This window comes from Panulirus ornatus, chromosome 16 (genome assembly GCF_036320965.1).
Source record: "Panulirus ornatus isolate Po-2019 chromosome 16, ASM3632096v1, whole genome shotgun sequence".
Classification (NCBI taxonomy): domain Eukaryota; kingdom Metazoa; phylum Arthropoda; class Malacostraca; order Decapoda; family Palinuridae; genus Panulirus; species Panulirus ornatus.
Genome location: NC_092239.1, coordinates 11407840 through 11429375, shown reverse-complemented (window position 1 = coordinate 11429375; position 21536 = coordinate 11407840).

The following is a 21536-nucleotide window of genomic DNA, read 5'->3' as shown; positions in this document are numbered from 1 at the left end:
TCTTGCTGCCCACAATCCAAAGTAACTCAGCCTCAAACCCTCGCTCGGTAGCGTCCCAGTGCGAGACAAAACCCAACTATCAACAAGAGCCCTAATGGAAATGTCTCGTTCTTCCCCAGGAGGGAGTCTGGAGATAGCCTTCCTCCAAGAACCCACTCATTCCCCATTTCGCCTCTCCCTCTTCTTTCCCTCCTGTGTTCTTCATCCGCTTCCCCCTTCCTTCTCTCTCTCCCTATTTTCTGCCTCTTATTCTCATGTTTCCCCAAGCTGTAACTTTTCTACTTATTTTCCGACGTCTTTGAAAACGTTTTCCCTCTTTCTTATTCTTACGTATTCCCTCCACTTTGTGCTACTGTTCTCGGTTGCATCTCCTGCACACAATAAGAAGAAAAAAAAGATGATTCAGGACTGTTGTCAGCTTTAAAGCAAACAGTCTAGTGTGCATGCTTGGAAAAGAACACTGTAGCTCATCCAGTACGCTCTTTTGTCTCCCCTTAACTTACTTTCTCGTCCTCTCTGTCTGTCTGTCTCTGTCTGTCTGTCTGTCTCTCTCTCTCTCTCTCTCTCTCTCTCTCTCTCTCTCTCTCTCTCTCTCTCTCTCTCCTATCGCACGATACGCGAACAACGAGAAACAAAGAAGCGTTATGGCGTTTAAGTTGGTTCTTATTGTAAGAATCCTACGTCGGGCCATAACGATTTCCAGATCATAATACTTCCTTGCTGTAAGCTCGGCGGCAGAAAGCTTCCGGCCTAACCTGCTCAACTGCTGGATCACGCACGTGTGTGTGTGTGTGTGTGTGTGTGTCGACGCCGTGGAGGAGAATATACACGGAGAGAATACATATGAATCATTCGCCAAGACGGAATAAATCATCTGTGAGTGATCAGTCTCACAAAATGTAGAAGAATGGAGAAGCTCGATTCATGTGTTATACTGCTGAGAGAGAGAGAGAGAGAGAGAGAGAGAGAGAGAGAGAGAGAGAGAGAGAGAGAGAGAGAGAGAGAGAGAGAGAGAGAGAGAGAGAGAGAGAGAGAGAGAGAGAGAGAGAGAGAGAGAGAGAGAGAGAGAGAGAGAGAGAGAGAGAGAATCTTAGCCTCATATACTCCATGAACAATTTCCCGAACATTTCCTCATTCATGCAATTGCAACATTTACCAACAAGGAGTTTGTCTCCGCTACAGTCTTCCTGAGGTCGACCTCTAGCGAGTGATACTTCAGGCACAATGGCGACCCAAGGTAAATGATTCCTGCAACTTATATCCTAAAGACATACTATTCGTATCGAGCCTTTTATCAGTGTGTCTCATCCTCATTACATTGCACTGATTCGGATTGAAGTTCATCAACCACATGTCAGACAAAACTCTAAAAGTTTGCTTAGATTCCCTTGTAAGCTGGTGCAGTCTCCACCATCTTTTGCTCTCTTCATAACCTTACCATCATCCACTACCACGATCCGGTATGAGACCAGCCCTTCTGGCAAGTCATCAGTATATATCAAGAGGGGATGAACGTTCCCAGAACCGAACCTTGCGTGACTCCTCTTTGGCTTTTCTTATCAATTTGCAGGTCAAGGGTTTCCAATTGCAAACTCCTTCACTGTGGATTTCACAAAGCCTTCCATAACAGTGATCTAAGCCATGGCTACGGAACTCCATATCCCAGGATATGTTCTTAAGGAATTTTTCTATACGCACTTTCCACGATTTTAGCTTCTATTTGAGTGTGTTTTGTCCTTATTATCAACTTCCTGCGTGGTATAGTGTCAAATGCTCTCTAGCAGTCCAGCTGCAAACACTCCATCCAGCCTTCTCATTTGTTTAAGAGACAGCTCACCTTCTCGTAGACATCTGAAAGGTTAGCTATACATGAACTCCTTTCCCTAAATTCGTGTTGTCTTTCATGTAGTTTCTCCTCTGTGTGTGTATGTGTGTGTGTGTGTGTGTGTGTGTGTGTGTGTGTGTGTGTGTGTGTGTGTGTGTGTGTGCGTATATTTGTGTTCCGATTTTTTTTTTGTGGAAGTGGAAATGCCTTTAACCAATGGTGGCACCATTTTCTTCCCTCTCTCTGAATTCTGGGAACGCCAAGCCTCTCTATGCCTCCAGCAACACACTTCAACCTTCCTTCAATTTCGAAGCGGAGAGTATAAGAGATTTCGGTCTGCCTATCACTGACGCACTCAAACCAGAGCATTTTTTCAAGGAGTACTTTCCTTTCGCCTGGTGTACAAATGAGGAAGTAGGAGAGCCCGAAGCACTAGCCTTTCCACAAAGGAGGGGTGTGTCCGACATTGAATTAAGATCCCATTTAACGATGGAGTCTCTCGGTGTGGGCTGTTGAAGCTTCCACGCTAACACGAGTTACGATGGCATTATGACCCATTTTAAGCCGAGTACTGTAAAAAGGTCATCCATTACTCGTGTGATTAATTCCATTCGTATACGCTGGTAAGAACAATTGCTCATTTAATTCAATGAATTTTTTGAGGTCTAAACTCGGACTTTATGGGTTTCATTGGAAGCGTTCAACGATATGCCACAGTGTATGCGAGGCTCCTGGTGTCACTGGAAGCGTTCAACGATATACCACAGTGTATGCGAGGCTCGTGGCGTCAACATGTTGTGTGTGGTGACTATCTAACATTGCCCAGATACTGTTGGATGCGGAGGTCGACACGGATTACCAAAGGTTGTCCGTTCTTTGGCTCTGACTTAATTTCTTATATTTCATTTGAACAATGCCTCTGTTTCACTCATGTTGACTTAATGTCTTTTAATTTGTTGTCCCGTTCTTTGGCTCTGACTTCATGTCTTATATTTCATTTGAACGATGCCTCTATTTCACTCATGTTGACTTAATGTCTTTTAATTTATCTTAGCAATGCCCCAATTTCACTCAAGTTAACATTAACAGTTGCAACAGTAAAGAAAATATATTTTGAAGTATTATATACAGAGGCGAAGGGGTTGTGTGGTTTAGGAAGTCAAAATCTTTAAAGAACTTTCGAAGCGATTAGAAAAATATATGAATAACGATCAAATATGTTAATTTCAAGGTGATTTCACCTCATGCATGTAGTGTTTCGTGTCTACGGATGCATCACATCTTATATCTTTTGGGATAACCAGTTTTATATATCATATACATTTCTATAATGTGTTCTGTCTATACTTACTATCGCTTCGTCTTACTAAGAAGAAAAAGAAATGAAATCCAACCTCACATTGTTGCATTTAAGGCCATGTAAGACCCTAATATTCAAACTTTTCACATGTATTTTCACATTACTGACTTAGTGTGATATATCTAATCAGATGCAAGTGTGAACGCTGAACAATCGTTAAGGTGGATATTCATCACTCATTGGGTTATGGTTACTTGTACATATATATATATCTCATCGACAAGTCTCATATTTTTGTGCCATGAATTCCACCACGTCGTATCCTTCCTCTACGTCGTCCATTACTAAATCGCAGTTCTTTTAGCTAGGGAGAATTTTCCCGGTGCTAAGACGACGGTCTGGCTGGCAAAGTGGCGGTGGATGATCAGTCCGAGAGAGAAGGAGCGACAAGGACCACAAGACTGCCGAAGGCATCGCCGAAGAAACCAGCCAACGCCTCCCTCCCCATCGCTGGTGATTGACTGCACTTCCTTCCTTCCTCCTTCCTCCTCCTCCCTCCTCCTTGTTCTTCCTCCTCCTCCTTCCTCCTCCTCCTCCCTCCTCCTCCTGGACCTGCTCGCTGCTCGACCTGTATCTTCAACTTTCCTGTTTGAGTTTTTTTTCTCTCTCTCTCTTTGAAGTTTTGTGAAACCAATACAGTTTTGCATAACACTGATACACATACATATATACAAATATATATGGAAACACACATCTGGTTTAGGTATGTATGTGTGTGTGTGTGTGTGTGTATGTGTGTGTGTGTGTGTGTGTGTGTGTGTGTGTGTGTGTATTTTCCCATTAGAGGAAAAATATGGTACATATGTTCAAAGTCAAGAGACGAGTCAACACGACTATATAACTCTCTCACCGTGACACGGAAATAGCATTAAACACACACACACACACACACACCAGGACCATCACTCCACACACCAATAGCCACAGAGCGAATTAGCAAACGTTTTCACTAGTCTCTCATGATCTGATGGGCAGCACTAAACGTTTATCTGTAAGATCCTTAGTAAACTAAACAGTAATAGGACTGGCATTTCGAAAGCACCCTATTCTATATGTTGCTGGATTTTGACGACTCTCGATTCATAGAGGGGGTCACTAAAACGCAAACGACCAGCCAACCTGCAAAGACAACCTGTTACAGTAAACTTCCAATTGTTAACAAGAAGTCTTGTCGAAGCTTTCAGTTATACATACTGCGTTAAAGGGTTGACTACCTTACTTTCAATACATTACGACACGCCTCTTAAGACATTTTACAGCTTCATCATGTCTTTGCCTTCCTTGTCGTAAACCTTTTTAATGTCTTTTTAAAGACCAGTTACTCGGGGGTCTTCATCCCTAGGCATCGCGTTCCTCAACTTCGTGTCCAAATATTTTCGCAAAATGATAGAAATCTTCTGAACTGTCGTCATGTTATGGACTCCAACGTGATCTTTAAGATTTGGAAATCAGTCACTTACCTAAGACTTTTCTGGGTTTCTTGAGACGTGTTTGTTGAGTGTTTTGAGAACAAGAGCAATGCACTTGTGTGTAGTGAGCACGCGCGCGCGCAAGCGTGTGTGTGTGTGTGTGTGTGTGTGTGTGTGTGTGTGTGTGTGTGTGCTTGCGCGCGCGCTCGGAAACTTTTCCTAAAAGACCATCTGAAGGAATATATTCTCAAGTTCTTTACTACGTCTTATTATCCTTTTCTTTTTTTTCTTTTTTCCAAAAGCATCATTTCGCAAATTTTCAAATGATTCCGAAAGAATGACATCATATATCTTTTATGAAGGCTGTGCCGTTTTCTTTAATGACCTTCCTTCCCGTCTCGAAAACTTTTCTTGCTGGTTCCTTCGTGATGTTGTTGACCCAGATAGAGACCCTCCGTGACCTCCCCTGGTTACCCCACACCCTGCTGATGCTGGACCAATGCCGTTGCAACATTTTAAAAGTCTCGTGATTTAAAGTGTGAGCCACCTTGATCCCACCAGCCTTACATGATCGCCTACGGGGTCCACGTTAGCCCTCCTCCAGGCACAATGGTATATATATATATATATATATATATATATATATATATATATATATATATATATATATATATATATATATATATATATATACCTTGTATATCTACTGACTGTTGTATTTCTCTTTCTTGTATGTACCCTGATGATGTGATCATTACACGAAAGTGCACTTGGGAACTAACGTGTTTCATTTCCCTCGTAAATTAGAAGGAATATATATATATATATATATATATATATATATATATATATATATATATATATATATATATATATATATATATATATATATAAAGTAGAACATTATATCACCATCCAAGTTACACTTGATCATCTTCCCTTCGAGTGTTTCAGTGTGGAAGCGGCCGTGTAAATATGAGCGTGCCTGCCTGATGAGGTTCCGGGAATAATAATGAAAAGAAAAAAAGGGCACACGTCTGTGGCACAGAGGAAATAACAGCCGTGTGGTGTGGGAGGGCAATGACCCAGCACGCGAACTTTCCTCCCCCACCCTCACCCTCCAAGAGTGTGTGTGTTCCTGTACCAGTCTTTGCTGCAGGGACCTCCATTAGTCTCGGTGATGGGAGGGGTGGGAAGAACCGATCCCTCTTTGGAATCATTTCTGTCCATTTCTGATGCCTTCGTCGTGAAGTCTCCTTGATCGTGTGCGTGTGTGTGTGTGTGTGTGTGTGTGTGTGTGTGTGTGTGTGTGTGTGTGTGTGTGTACACACATCTTTCCCTCCCCCGCCCGTCCCCCAAGGTTATTTATGAGCGTCCAAAGTTTGTGGTCTGGGTCTTCCGTGTGTGTACATAGCCCCGCAGTTCCTCTGGTTGTGTACACGCCTCTGTGACCTGCCCATAACACCCCCTTCCCCCCCTCCCCCCCCCCGCGCGTGTGTGTGACCGCAACATTCTTATGGAAACCTGGTTGATTTGTAGACTGCATAAATCCTGTGGTCTGGTAATTATTTTTGGATGTTGTGATTTTATGGTCTCTTTGATATCTGGATGGTCTATCCTGCGGCTTAAGTCATATATTTTGGATGGTCTGTCATGAGGCCTGGTCGATATTTTTAGGTTGGCTGTCCCGTAGCCTGGTCGATTTTAGGTTGGCTATTCCATACCCTGGTCGATTTTACGATTACATACCATAAGGCCTCGTGGATCTTTGCCTGGCATATTCTATGGTCTGAAACTGATTCCTGAATGGCAAACCCTATATCCTGGTCGATATTTTGATGATACAGTATGTGAACTGGTCGTTTACTGGATAGCATCCCGTATACGATACATGATTCTCAATACAGTTTTAAGTATGTTCTCGCTGAACATCACTTCAGATACTCAATCCAATCTCAGAACAGGAGGACGTGTTATTGACTGAATCAAAACATTACCTCTATTTAAAGTTACTCCTGCTGGAGTATTAACTCCTTACAGTCGAGTCTTGATGGCATATATATATATATATATATATATATATATATATATATATATATATATATATATATATATATATATATATATATATATAAATTCTTCAAAGAAGATTGAATATTTCATTAAAAATTTTGAAAAATAATAAATGACTGGTAAATGACTCCAGAGAGCAGAATGGGGACATATATATATATATATATATATATATATATATATATATATCCTCTTGACCAAGAGGATATATGTGTCGGAGGTGGAGGGACCGAGGAGAAGAGGGAGACCAAATTGGAGGTGGAAAGATGGAGTGAAAAGGATTTTGTGTGATCGGGGCCTGAACATGCAGGAGGGTGAAAGGAGGGCAAGGAATAGAGTGAATTGGAGCGATGTGGTATACAGGGGTTGACGTGCTGTCAGTGGATTGAATCAAGGCATGTGAAGCGTCTGGGGTAAACCATGGAAAGCTGTGTAGGTATGTATATTTGCGTGTGTGGACGTGTGTATGTACATGTGTATGGGGGGGGTTGGGCCATTTCTTTCGTCTGTTTCCTTGCGCTACCTCGCAAACGCGGGAGACAGCGACAAAAAAAAAAAAAAAAAAAAAAAAAAAAAAAAAAATATATATATATATATATATATATATATATATATATATATATATATATATATATATATATATATATATATATATATAATAGTTTACTCGTGGAAAAATTCTGGAGATCTTGGTTCCCAATTTCCACTCGGAAATCACTCCCTACTGGCAATTCAGACATGGAGGATTCGAAGAAGTATTCCTCGTACCAACTGAATCAATATTTGTACTAAGTACCACGAAACAATGCAAACATCCGGGGGTCTAAATCACTGACGACACTCTCCTCGGCCATTAGAAACAGTATTCAAAATGTTCACCGAAGAAATCTGAAAAGAATGTATTTGATAAAGATGTTCAAAAAAACTACCGGATCAGCCACGATTTGCTTTCAAGCTGTAGCTCCCATCAGCTTAACTTGAGAGAAAGGAGAGACACACAGCTTAGTTGGAGACAGGACCGAAGATCCTTCTAAATCATCGTTACGTCTGCGCAAGGTGTAGCCTTAGGAACTGCAAAATAGTTTCATAGATAAAAAAAGAAAAGGAAAGGAAATTACTATCCTAAGTCTAGAGTTCCTAACCGATATCATCAACTCTGCATAAGCTATGATTAACCTATACATACCTTTGATCAATCCTGTGAATATTAGCCTCATACGCATTGCCGACAGTCACATGCCATTAAGAACTAGTGATATTTCAGGAACATACTCGAGGATAGAGCCCAGAGAGCCAGGGGGTGAGGGGAGTCTGAGTGGGTTGGGGTCATAAAACATTTTTGCCCAGTTGAAAGTCGTCACCTCGAGATGTGATCCATTATCCCTCAAAGTTTCGTCGGCTATAAACATACCTTAGTCTTCTTTCAGGGTCTCTTTTCGACGTTATAATCGTATCAGAAAAGTTTACTAATCCAGTTACAATTTTGTTTAAGAGGCGATCTGTGATATCCGCGGGTAAAATGTCGGTCAGGTCATACCACCAAGTCCACATTATCGAAGAGAGCTCCCCACGGGGTTGAGCCAGTGTGTATATAACTTGTATAACTTATCCTGTGCAGTTCTTTGGACTTGAGCAAGCAAGGCGTATGGACCAGACGATATCATCCCTCCTTTTTGATAAAGTGTGACCCTGAATTTGAGACCGTTCCTCCTCAACTACTTGTCTCACTTCGGCTTCAAAGAACTCCACCCTCCCTCCACAACTTTTCGTACTTCTTGGGATCATGAACTGGTACAGTCTGTCCTACAGAAGGGTGACGACCATTCTTAACTTCTCCAACTGTCGTCCCGCAACTCTAACTTTTACTATATTTTTTTTTCTTTACGTCTTCGAATCTCTCCTTAACTCCAATTTCCTGCAGCATCTTGGACCTCACCATCTTATGATCCTTTCTGGATGACCTTCGCAAGACGAGGTCCACTAGTGATACCCGTTTTCTACGTTATTAATGCTTGTTCATTCCCCCTGCGGAGCTCCGGAGACTCTTCATGTTTTAATGCTTGATGAAGACTTCGACAGAAGATGGCATCGGGGTCTATCCTCTTGAGCTCCCCACTTCTTGGATTTCTTCATCTTACTCCGTTCTCTCTCTCTCTCTCTCTCTCTCTCTCTCTCTCTCTCTCTCTCTCTCTCTCTCTCTCTCTCTCTCTCTAACTTTTGGTGGATCAGCCTCTCCCTCATCCCTCATTTGAAGAGGATGTGCCCAAGAGTCTTTCTGTCAAAATATATATATATGACGTGGTTTCCGGTGCTCTTCCCCTTTGTCTTCAACCACTCTTTCTTCCTTGAACAAATATACGTAACTGCAGTGATACGCTGATGGCTCAACGTCATTAGGATCCGCTCCATGTTCCATTGCTCGATCTCCTCATCCTCAGAAACCATGAAGCTAATATATGCAGCGACTACGAGACTTCAGAACTGAGCAACAATACGTTTGTTGATGCCTTAGTAATCACTCACGTGATTTTTCATCTGTTAAACTTCTAGGAATTGCTTCTAAACGCGTCATGGTTGAGTTAAGAGGTAATAAACTCGTCCTTACATGAGTCTAACTTTGGGCTGGTGACATAAGAGTTCGTCTAACATAGCCTCAGTGTGGCAAATGCGAGCTCTGATGTGCGTACAAGGCTCGAAGACCCCGTATATAGCCTGGTCTTCGTCAGGAGTGGGTAGCTGAGCGGTGATGGAAGGTGTACTTAAGGTAACAATTGTCATAAACACCTCCGGCCTCGCCATTAGTAATGTGTGTGTGTGTGTGTGTGTGTGTGTGTGTGTGTGTGTGTAGATATATAAGGTGTATTTTATAAGGATTTTAGGTCTCATTTGCTACGATCAATTTTGTCCATGTACGCCGACGGAAGAACACGCTCGCAAACACGAGTGACAATTTTTCTTGCGTGAGCACAAAGTTGAGGATAAACTTTCCCTCGTAAGAACTTCGCACAGAACCTCCAGTGTAACAACACTGTCAGTCGAACTTCCACGTCACTGATTCACTGCAGTCGATCAGTTTGACACTTCTCAAGAACAGTTCCGTTCTACCATAGAGAAGAGGAGGGGGGAAGAAAATATACATCTGTTGCTAGTGCATTGCGTCTGGGGCTGGGAGGAATTAGCTACATGGAAACTCTCCTTTTCAGTGCATCCAGCTGACCAACATAGCTGTTCTTGTGTTCCCAGTGTTACCAGACGACTGGTGGAAGGCGTGATGATGATTACTAATCATTCGTGTTCCCTCTGAATTATCAACGTTACTTGGTAACTATAATTCTCTAACATATCAAGTCATTTGGCGTCCTGTTCTTTCGCTTGAAGTTTCTGTGAATTCTCATATTCTTCGTTAGTTTGTCGTTCGATGTCTTTTTCCCCCTTTTTTTCTCTTATTTTATATTTCTTGTGAAATACTCAAACGATATTACATCCTTTTTCTAAACAACTTGTGAGGCAGAGTGACTTCAGTAGATATAAATGAAGGCAAGTCGAGGTATTGTCTTTCCTAGATAGAATAAAAAAAAAAGACCAATTTGCTAATAGAAAACCTTTCCAGCTGCAGCTGCGAATTCTGTTTTTTCCTTTTTATTTTTCCCGTCTACGAGACTGGGCTATATTTCATTGGTGCGAGGCAACCAGGTTGGTCCTCAGCCGCCTTCTGCTTGCCCAGAAGGCCTTCAGCTGCTGTAGTGGGTTACCGGAGCAGCTCTTCTGCTTCCTCTATACTTACCTTAAGCTATCAATTGTCCTCACCATGACAGCTCTATTCGAAGGATTCTCTGCGGGTGTAAATATTCAATATATCATCTCCTCGCTCCCTCAGTTGGGAAGCAGGTCAACTCTCTCTCTCTCTCTCTCTCTCTCTCTCTCTCTCTCTCTCTCTCTCTCTCTCTCTCTCTCTCTCCCACAAATCTACATGCGGGAGGGACTTTCTCCTAAACTTCCTCCTCCTTGAGGAAGGTATCGCATGAGTCCTCCAACTGGGTGGAACATTTACGTGAAAAAAATCTGATAACACGAAGTGTCAGGTTACCTTTCACTATCCACAATGGGACGGCCAGCGATGAGAGAGAGAGAGAGAGAGAGAGAGAGAGAGAGAGAGAGAGAGAGAGAGAGAGAGAGAGAGAGAGAGAGAGAGAGAGAGAGAGAAGAATTTTTTTTCTTTCTTCTGATTAATATCATTGATCGGATGTCAACTTGGTTGATACGTTGGGTGGGTGGACGCTACCAAAGATACTGCTGTTGAACTTGTACACAGTGACAGTGGCTTCGTGGTCGGTATCTGCTGGCCCGGTTTTGTTTCTGTTCGTTCGTGGTTAAAAGATACAACGAACTGATAACTGCATCACTCATGGACGGCCACAGATCCGCTACGTTTGACGGAGTATGATTCCTGTTGAACACACACACACACACACACACACACACACACACACACACACACACACACTCACGTGGCGTAGGCTGAGGTGTATGTATGTGTATATACTCCCATAGGATCAAAGATATGGGTCATATACACAAGGTGAAAGACGGAGCGACACGAGTGTAACACTCTCTCCCCGTAACACAAATAGTGTTCACACACACACACACACACACACACACACACACACACACACACACACACACACACACACAACACACACACACACACACACACACAAACATTATCAATCACCATCAAATCGCTATTATTACATAAACAGATTCACCACTATTCTTTTAGGTACTTATAAAATCTATGTATACTTCAAGTTGAAAGTCACCCACAACGTAACAGAACTCCACAATAAATATGTTTTTCCCCTTTTTCTCTCTCTCTTCTGACATTCCATGTTAAGTCCCCTCCATTTCCCCCCTCTCCCGAGCATGACCTTCCCCCCTCTTCCCAGTAAATTGGTGGAGGATCCTGAATGTCAGTCTACCAGACGCAGGGAAGCCGAGGAGGAGACACTTTTGCCTCCAATTCAAGACGTCCAGCGACTGAAACACTGAAAGGGATCCGCCCGTGTTCCTTCGGGAGCCATTGAGACATAGTCGGTGAGCGAGCCAAGCGGATGAGAAAGGTGGGGAGAGAGAGAGTCTAAGAGAGAGAGCTAGAGAGAGAGAGTCTTAGAGAGAGAGAGAGAGAGAGAGAGAGAGAGAGAGAGAGAGAGAGAGAGAGAGAGAGAGAGAGAGAGAGAGACGTGTCAAACTTCTTGAAGTATCGTGAAAACATATCACATCTTTGCTTTCCTTTTTATATCATTTCGACGCATGTATGAATGTAATTGCCTATTTGTTGTCACCAATTTCTTCATCACGGTAAAGGGAGTTCTGCATTCGAGGGGGTCCAAAATCTTTTTAATTTTCTCTACCTTCTATACTTTTTTTTTTTTTTATATAGTTTTGCACGTTATTAGCATTCAAGTTGAATCACTATTTTATGTCATTCAACCAGTACTCTTATACTATAAAAGTACTTCTTTAGATCTTTTCAAGCAAAACCTTAATGTCTTGTGTCCCACGGCTTCTGTTCTATACCCGGATCCTTCGAGGAAATGCTTACTCTTGACATCATTAAACAGGGTTCAAAGACTTAAAGGTTCTGATCAAGTTACCCCTTACTCTTTCCTCTTACACAGGGGACAGATATAAACAGTCTCTAAACTCACACTGTAAATCACCTCTCTAAATTCTGACACAAATTTTGTTGTCTTCCTGTGGATCTCCTCCATAAGATCCTTGCGCTACTTTAAATGCGATGACCAAATCAGAGAACCGTACACTGTTGTCTAGTATACAGTGTTAAACCTTTTATACTTCCATCATATATATATATATATTCTTTCTTTCTTTCAAACTATTCGCCATTTCCCGCATTAGCGAGGTAGCGTTAAGAACAGAGGACTGAGCCTTTGAGGGACTACCCTCACCTAGCCCAATTCTCTGTTCCTTCTTTTGGAAAATTAAAAAAAAAAACGAGAGGGGAGGATTTCCAGCCCCCCGCTCCCTTCCCTTTTAGTCGCCTTCTACGACACGCAGGGAATACGTGGGAAGTATTCTTGCTCCATATATATATATATATATATATATATATATATATATATATATATATATATATATATATATATATATATATATTCGAAATGCTTAATACTATATACTTTATCCATATGTACTTGGATGCAATTGTAATACTGGCCAGCAGACAATTAATCTGTTTTACAGTTCTCCTAAATTGGGGCTCTTACGCCAGGCCAGGGGACAATGTCAGATCCCGGGGTCCCTCTCACACACAGATTCCTGTAGCTTGTATCCTCTTGGCTTCCTCCTCATTACTTTATATCTGTTTGAGGTGAATTTCTTACATTAGCCACGTACTAGACCAAATTTTGGGAGTCTTTCTAAGCTTCCTTGTAAAAAAAAAAACTCATGAAATTATCACTCGTTACTTCGCACTCATGACCTTAGGATCATGTACAAACGCGCGCGCGCGTGTGTATGTGTGTGTGTGTGTGTGTGTGTGTGTGTGTGTGTGTGTGTGTGTGTGTGTCCAGAAAACACATATCTGGTGAGACGTATAACCCTAATCAAAGCTCACCAGGTAGATGAGGGAGATCATTCTTATACACACCGTCCTAAAGACGAAAATTCTAATGCACTTGACTAATAGAAAGAAAGAAAAACCATCCATACATACGGAGGTTTTAAGAGAAAATCACGAGTGAGGGAAAAAATTATTTTGACGAAAAGAGAAAAAGGGAAAATAAACTCAGGCGGTGGAGCCTGAACACGCAACAATGCACAGCAGTTGTGAGATATGTCAGTGTTCCTCCAAACTGTGGGGAAACTTAGGGGAAAAATATAGAATAAAAAGGATGTGTTGTTTACACCGGTCTGAGGCTTGGTGAAGGGGATGGGAGTGGGGTTGTGAGAGGGGTTGGGAGAGGGACGATGAGAGGGGTTGGGATAGGGGTTAGGAGGGAGGCTATATGGGATGAGAGAGGGCCCTAGGAAAGGGGGCTAGGAGAGAGGCTATATGGGATGAGAGAGGGCCCTAGGAAAGGGGGCTAGGAGAGAGGCTATATGGGATGAGAGAGGGCCCTAGGAAAGGGAGCTAGGAGAGAGGCTATGATATGGGATGAGAGAGGGTCCTAGGAAAGGGGGCTAGGAGAGAGGCTATGATATGGGATGAGAGAGGGTCCTAGGAAAGGGGGCTAGGAGAGAGGCTATGATATGGGATGAGAGAGGGTCCTAGGAAAGGGAGCTAGGAGAAAGGCTATGATATGGGATGAGAGAGGGTCCTAGGAAAGGGGGCTAGGAGAGAGGCTATGATATGGGATGAGAGAGGGTCCTAGGAAAGGGAGCTAGGAGAGAGGCTATGATATGGGATGAGAGAGGGTCCTAGGAAAGGGGGCTAGGAGAGAGGCTATGATATGGGATGAGAGAGGGTCCTAGGAAAGGGGGCTAGGAGAGAGGCTATGATATGGGATGAGAGAGGGCCCTAGGAAAGGGGGCTAGGAGAGAGGCTATGATATGGGATGAGAGCGGGTCCTAGGAAAGGGGGCTAGGAGAGAGGCTATGATATGGGATGAGAGAGGGTCCTAGGAAAGGGAGCTAGGAGAGAGGCTATTATATGGGATGAGAGCGGGTCCTAGGAAAGGGGGCTAGGAGAGAGGCTATGATATGGGATGAGAGAGGGTCCTAGGAAAGGGGGCTAGGAGAGAGGCTGTGATATGGGATGAGAGAGGGTCCTAGAAAAGGGAGCTAGGAGAGAGACTATGATATTGGATGAGAGAGGGTCCTAGGAAAGGGAGCTAGGAGAGAGGCTATGATATGGGATGAGAGAGGGTCCTAGGAAAGGGGGCTAGGGGGGAGGCTATGATATGGGATGAGAGAGGGTCCTAGGAGTGGGGCTAGGAGAAGTAATGGAAGAGGGGTTATGATGAGGGAGAGAGGTTCCTTGGAGAGGGAGGGAGGGGGGGGGAGAGGGAGGTTGCAAGAAGGGAATGAAAAATTCACTGAGAAAGGGGCCTGGAGAAGAGGGGGTGGTGGTGGAGGCCTTGTGAGAGGGGGGGAGTGAGAGCGGTCTGAGGGTTAAAAGGGTTCTCTCTCTGCGCGGGAAGTCTTCTCTGCTGTGCAGCCCTCACCACGCTCCTTCCCTCCCTCTTGCCCTCCACTCAAGATGGTGAGCAAAACAGAGGAACACTGCTGTGCAATACTCGAGCTGACCACTCTGGTGAAGTGTGTGTGTGTGTGTGTATGTGTGTGTGTGTGTGTGTGTGTGTGTGACAGCTGTGAGTGTACACACACACACACACACACACACAAGAATGAACTCGCCTGAATCATTATTCTTTAGTAAAGATACGTGGCTGTTCTTGAACCCAGATGACACACATCACAGACGATTCATTTTGCTCTAAGCACGTACCTCCTTCTGGTACCTTGCCTTCAAGCATCGTACTTTACTGTCCTTAGTCCAGTCAAGATATGTTCTTCGCTGTGCTCCAGCTGGTGAACGTATCCTCGTTCATCAGTCAGGACGCATATTGCTTGTCCCCAGTAAGAAAAATGATTCCGAAACTCAATAGTCCACGGAAGAGCTATTTACTGTCCTCAGTTCTAAAACGCGAATTTTCAAAGAGCATTTACGTCACAAAATAACACAAGCTCATGTGTTTCCAGGCAACAGATATTCCTAATCTTCGTTGTTCACAGGAACATAATTCCTGCACTATTTTCTGGATCTAGAAACAAGCACCATCCTAGTTTTTTTTTTCGGAGGCTTAGAAATTCTTCGAATAGGGTAAGACAAAGACACAGTTCCCCCTCAACTCTTTTCTCTTTTTTTTTTTTGTATCATCTCAAGTGCCTCTTCAACTGACCAACCCTCCTAACAGGAGGAGGTCTCCTTCAAACACACACACACCACACACACACACACACACACACACACACACACACACACACGCACACACACACACACAAAGGGTGGACACTGAGGGAGGGAAAGACACTGGCGAGGACCCACACGGGTGGCGATGGGGGCGTGTTGAGCTAAGCGGGAGAGGTAACATAAGGCCGTGTCCAAAAATGACTCCAAAGCGGAGTGCCAGCGGTGTGAGGGATATCATAAACACTCGGAGGATGAGATAGGTAATATCGGTTATATTGGAATGGTTGGGTTTATGGCTACAGCTAATCGTAACAGACAATGGGAACAGTGTCGATATTAAGTATGGGATTTTGGGAAGGGATTGCTTTTGGTATATTCGAACGGTCGAGGGCAGATTCAGAATTGAGTAAAAGGATTGAGGATATGACTCGGATAGTAGGATATCGTATATCAAATTTCATGTGAGCATTGGGAAATATACTTTTGCATAAATGTGAGTGTGTGAGTATCACCCTCATTGATATATATATATATATATATATATATATATATATATATATATATATATATATATATATATATATATATATACATGTGTATGTGGGTGGGTTGGGCCATTCTTTCGTGTTTCCTTGCGCTAACTCGCTAACGCGGGAGACAGCGACAAAGCAATATACAATATACATATTTTTTTTTTATTTTCCAAAGGAAGGAACAGAGAAGGGGGCCTGGTGAGGATATTCCCTCAAAGGCCCAGTCCTCTGCTTTTAACGCTACTTCGCAAATGCGGGAAATGGCGAATAGTATGAAAGAAAAGATATATATATATATATATATATATATATATATATAAACATACATCATTTTGTGTGTAGATATGAATGTCTGGGACACACTGAAAGCACAAAAAAACCGATTCAAAGCAGAAAACTTGATTTCTTTCTCTAATGAGTCTGTAATTAATGCTAATTAGCAGACACTTCTTTATAAACAGAGAAAATTGAAAACCTACAAGAATAACTTAAGACTTATGAGATGTCTTGGCAAAACAGAAGGTCCTGAATGATAACACAGAAAGCCTTAAACAAGACCACGTAGAAAAAAAAAAAAAAATTGTGTCCAACGCATCATTTGGTTCGTGAGTCAAACTCTTCCTCAAAAGGAATATCGAATGGCTGGCCTGCTGACGGGGAAGTACTTCGTCCTCATCACAGGTCATATGAACGGTTGTACAGTGCGGCTAGATTAGAGCAGTGAGGAGAGCGGGTTTATGCTCGACCTGATTTGGGGTGTGAGTGTGTGTGTGTGTGTGTGTGTGGTGGCAGCAGGAGGGTTTGGTATGGGTGTGGACGTCGGGGCATAGAATCGATACGGAAGAAATGGGACTTCGAGAGCACGGACCAGGAGGGTACTGGCTGAGAAAGTGACTGAAGGTTTTCAAATTGGATGAAATAAAAATTCTCGAATGCTTAGTCTGTTTCATATAAATCATGATTATATCAACTATATATATTGTTTTTGTACATCATGACTATATTACTATGTAAATCGTATGCAGGGATATATTTTTTCATCAGAATAAGCTGCAAAGGGAGACTTATGCAAAAAATTACATTAAATCTCTTTCCCATTTTTCTTGTAGGATCCTATTGTTAATGACGCCGACAACGTTTTAGGTATATGGAGAACGACCACACTAATGAATGTTTACATGGGTGATGCTGTGAGAGAGAGAGAGAGAGAGAGAGAGAGAGAGAGAGAGAGAGAGAGAGAGAGAGAGAGAGAGAGAGAGAGAGAGAGAGAGAGAGAGAGGGGGAAGGGGGTTAGGCAGATCCCCCTCGGCAGAGGATGATGATACCTGAAGACCATCATTACAATGCTGAAGGACTCCGCACCTTCGCTGGAGAAAGATACAGGACCTTGTTGAAGAGAGAGGAGTGTATCGCTGGTCAGCAGTCTCGACCCCCTCCTTTCCCTGATTATGGCATCACGACCCTCATATATTTTTTTCCATTGTTACCCATGGTCGAGGAGGGGTTGAGGGGCATGGGTTGAGGGGGAGTAAATGGCAGTAGGAGGATGGTTGATACGGGTGATGGTGTTAGGGGTCTGGGGACTGAGGTCTATGACACTTGGGGTGGAGGGGCGATCCTCTGGTCAGCCAAGAGGGAGGTGGACAGAAGGCATCAGAGAAGATCTAAGGAAGGGAGGAGTCAAGACGACGACCACGTTAGTGGGCGGTGGTAGAGAGGCTTCAGCTTTTGCCTCGACAAAGAGGCTGTGGCATCACATTCTTGGATAGTGCAGACACACAGGACTGAAAGCCCTGACAAGTGAGTAAACGTAAAATGGGACGAAATCTTGGTCACTGGAAATAATATGTGGTAACTCCCTGGAAGGTAAAGAGAGACAGTAGGATCAGAATCGAGGTATTAATGATAGTCTACTCCACACTCTCCCAGTCCCTGAAACCACTGAAATGTAAATAGCCTAAAACATTTACCGTGAAATTTGGCCAGTTTCTCTGCTCATCATGTGAGTGAAACGGCCGCTTAAGTCTTGCTTGCTTGCTTGCTCGAAGAAAATAGAACGTGGGAAGAAGACTGTATTATCTTAACATATATGCGAAAGGAGATATGCTAAACTAAGGTGCCGTGACCACCTTCCTCCATTGGAAAAGATCACAGAAAAGCCTATCAATACTTGCAATCTTTACAGATACATAAACTACTGATCTACAGTCAACGTGGCTCCTATCTGCAGCAAATTCAGCCGAGAAGAAGAAATCATTATCGTGAAGATCCTCTGAAGCAGAATGCAATGCAGGGAAACCGTACGATTCTCATGAGTAAAATGTATGATATAGAACCTTTTAAGATTCTATAGAGCAGAATGTATGACGAGAAACCTTTACGATTCTTTGAAGTCGAATGTATGGCAAGGAATCTTTAAGATTCTTTAGAGCAAAATGTATGACAGGAAACCTTTACGATTCTTTGGGGTAGAATGTATGACAAGGAACCTTCACAATTCTTTGGAATATGATGGTCAAAACTGATTTACCATCATGCCTCACATTCGTTCCCTCTACCTCTACCCGAAATGGCAAAACTTCCCATCAGTATCTTCCACATTCACTAATGTTATACAGTCCTTGGATAAATGAATTCAGTAATTACCCACCGTATCGGAAAAAATACGATATGACATGTTTATTTCATTAGCTGAATGTCTCATAGGTAAAAGCTTATGAATATTTTCAACCAGCTTACATTACACTTGTAGGTGAGATCGTGGAAACCTACTGGTGTTGGACTTCGAAGTCAGAGTTCAAGGTCACGATGGCACAGGGCAAGGACGAGAGTCAGCATGGACCTGCCTGACGCTGTAAGGTGCATAGCCGTGGCATCTCTATCACCTACGATTCTCGGTAAGAATGATCCTGCAGGAAGCTGTTCGTCTTGCTGATTCATTCGCAAAATGGACCAGTTTTTCTCTATATGTGAAACCGAGTTTTCTTTCCAAACAAATCTTGAACATTGTGAAAACATTGTTCAAAAATTCATTTTGGAGTAAAGAAAAACACTCTTCATTTCCTTATTAAGTTATATATATATATATATATATATATATATATATATATATATATATATATATATATATATATATATATATATATATATAAACACAAACACGCGCCTAAAAATGGTTGTGGATGATGCCAAGGTCATGAGAGAAACAAGGATTGACGATGATTGCATCAGCTCACAGGGGGACCTAGACAAACACCAAGGGTGGTCAGATAAGTGGATAATGAGATTCGATCCAAGTAAGTGCAACATAATGAGGATTGGATACAGGGAAAGAGGACCTCACTGCGATTATTACCTTGCGAGGAATAAATTACTGGAATTTGTGCATGAAAGAGACTTAGGGAGGCTAAATGTGTCTGTGACCAGAGTTGCACATCGGGAGAAATGTGGAGGAGGTAAAGCATCAACTGGAAAATATCAGAATCACATAAATGTACATCGATGAGGAAATATTTGGTCAGGTATACACAACATGGTATACCAGATCAAAACTGGCTTATGTCTTTTAAGTCTGGTCATCGTCACAGAGGGACGGCCACAACCATAAGGACGTGATCGCGAAGGTCAAGAGAAGAGGAACCAAGCTGTTGACAGTGAACACTTCTTTTAAAGTATCAGAGTAACCAGAAGGCACGACAAGTAACTGGGCAAAACGAGGGTTGGGAAGGATGGAGAGAAGGCTGGTGGATGGTCGAAATAAACTACCCAGGGACACGGTGGGTGTCGACGGCTCACAAACGTTGAAGACTCTTGATGGTGTGGAAAGTACAGAGGATGGAGGCCACACGACCCTCGACCTCACTTCCCTACTGTGCAGATAATTAGACACACACACACACACACACACACCACATACTCATCCACTGGGGGAGGGACACAAAAACAAATTCTGCCTCCCCCACCCTCACCTTACCTCTACTGAAAGGCTTCATTCTTTGCCACCCCCGTCTCTCGGTACACACGACCTGTACACGCAGACCCAGATGACACACAGCCTATACGTGAATATTCAGCGGGGGTACACACACACACACACACACACACACACACACACACACACACACACACACACACACACACATCACGGCCAGGATGCAGCCCAAAGGGATCAGTATGCAGGAATTCCGGTCGTCAGAGGACAGGGCCAATGACTGATCTGCATACATTTTTCCTCCTCTCTCTCTCTTCTCTCTCTCTCTCTCTCTCTCTCTCTCTCTCTCTCTCTCTCTCTCTCTCTCTCTCTCTCTCTCTCCTAAGAGACTCACACGGCTTCTCTCTTCTGCGTCGCTCCTGAATCATCCTGCGGTGAGTGTAGCGCTTCGCTCTGGAACACCGCCTTCTCTGTAACTCTTACAAAGTACTCTTCAACTTATAAGTACTCTTATGTCTATCTATCTATCTATCTATTTATCTGTCTATCAGTCTAACCATTTTTTTTCTTTAAGCGCTTCTTGGTACTTTGGGGATCGCTAGACGGCAAGCCCATTCTGTATCGCAATTTGTGTGTACAACAGAACTATCGACGCTGCGAAGCTGTGCACGTGATCATGAGGCGTGTCTGCAGTGAGGTACAAAGAGACATGGAGGTGTATGTCAAGTGTGAGATGGATTAGGGAATGGGAGGCAAAAAAATATAGGAGAGGGGAAGGGAGGAAAAATGGATAAATAAGAAATGTAGTGTGCAATATGAGGGCACAGAACGAGGACCAAGGGTAAAAAGGGAGAGATAATGAACGAGAAGAAGGATATTACATGGATTAGAAAATAAAGGTAGATGGGCAGCTTGGTTAAAGTAGGATATTGCGGGGAAGTCATTATCCGCTGATTAGAAGGAGGAGGAGGAGGACAGATTTACAGGTAGAAGGGAAGTTGAACTTAAAGGGACTAATATAAAGCAAGGAGATTAGACCTCTTTCTTTTTTTTTAGGTATGGAAAAATGATTTATACCCAGAGTTAGTCTGAGATGGGAGGGAGTTTAGACCTTGGGATCATTGGAGACGGGAAGGTAAGGTGGACTTAAACATTGGAAAGGGAGGAAAGGTAGACCCCAGAGTTGATCAGGGATTGGAGGAAAGTTGAACCTAGCGTAGTTGGGAGAAGGGAGAGAAGATAGGATAAGATAGGGTTTGAGTTGGTTGGGGAATGGAAGTAGGGTAGTAGATCCAGTAGGGAAGATTGTGTGTGTGTGTGTGTGTGTGTGTGTGTGTGTGTGTGTGTGTGTGTGTGTGTGTGTGTGTGTGTGTCCTGCCGGATATTTTGTGCGCAAAATTATGTATGTAAAGTACAGTGCGAGGGTGGAGTTCTACACTCGTGGGGCCTCGTATCTTGAACTCATTT